General features: G+C 31.9%; 1 non-coding gene across 1 annotated transcript; it reads left to right on the top strand.

Annotated features, from left to right (window-relative positions):
• The first annotated feature begins 864 nt into the window (after positions 1-864).
• On the top strand, positions 865-937 carry TRNAN-AUU (transfer RNA asparagine (anticodon AUU)). Its single transcript has one exon. It is a non-coding gene; the product is annotated as a tRNA-Asn (tRNA).
• The last annotated feature ends 205 nt before the right edge of the window (positions 938-1,142 follow it).

Below are 1,142 nucleotides of genomic sequence, written 5' to 3' on the forward strand. Positions count from 1 at the left end.
TTTGAAATCATGGGCCAATAAATCAGTTTAAAATTACTGGCTATTCTTAGGACAGTGACAATATGTTTAAGTTTTTTTTTTTTCTACTTTAGCTACAACACACATTTAATGGCTTAAAATACCTACGTTATCATGTATGCATATAACAATACCTCTGCTTGAGTGAATTTTTGGATAGCTCATTTATGGAAAGTAGAGAATACTCAACCCTATGAGAACACTAATGTTAGTGTCCCCTAAAATTAATGCACACTAAGTAGACTTACATTATTAGAAAGAATTTAAATTTTTCCATACTAGATTTAAAATCTCTCTTCATGGTCAGAAAAAGAAAAATGAGGGCACAAAAATTTGAAATGCTCCCTATTAAGGGAAACTCCATTCATTTTAACAGGCTGAGCCTGTAGATCTAATAAAACGTTATTAGCGGACCAATATGGTCAGCTATGCTTATCTTTTCCATCCTAGATTTTTTCCAATAATAAAACTTTCAATTCTCACACAAATGCTATTTATATAAAGGAAAAAGATAATCAAGCCAGAAAGGGAAGTCAAACTTACCTCCTAGTGATGATAATGATGAGAACAAAAGAAGAATGAGGAGACAGTCTGGAACCCAATTTGTTGGCTGCCATCCTGGCTTCCTTTTCTCATCACTCTCATAAAGAATCACAAGCAGAGGAAATAAATAGGAAAAAAAATAAAGTCATTCACGTGAACCTGTATCAAAGAAAATAGATTTCACAATTAGAGTAATTTTCTTAGTGTATCATTATTTTCCAATATTTAACCAATTTTTCTAACCTTATAAAAGAACTATAATGGTAAAACTAATTCAAGATTTAAAAATGAGGAATGAGGGTCACCTGGCTGGCTCAGTGGGTAGAGCATGTGACTATTGATCTCGGGGTTGTGAGTTCGAGCCCCATGTTGGGTGTAGAGATTACTTAAAAACAAAATAAAAAATAAACAAAAATGAGGAAGGTTTCATTTTGATACTTTATAGAATTTCTAAGTACATATATGGTAACATTCACATTACATCTTCATGATATATTTAACTCTAAAATTGGTCAAAAAGGTAATATTTACTCAATAATGATTGAAGATTGATTATATGTATGGGCAAGCAAGGGTTCCAG

The sequence above is a fragment of the Mirounga angustirostris genome, unplaced genomic scaffold (assembly GCF_029215605.1).
Source record: "Mirounga angustirostris isolate CCGP_5_RB_7025 unplaced genomic scaffold, mMirAng1.0.hap1 SCAF_12, whole genome shotgun sequence".
Taxonomy (NCBI): domain Eukaryota; kingdom Metazoa; phylum Chordata; class Mammalia; order Carnivora; family Phocidae; genus Mirounga; species Mirounga angustirostris.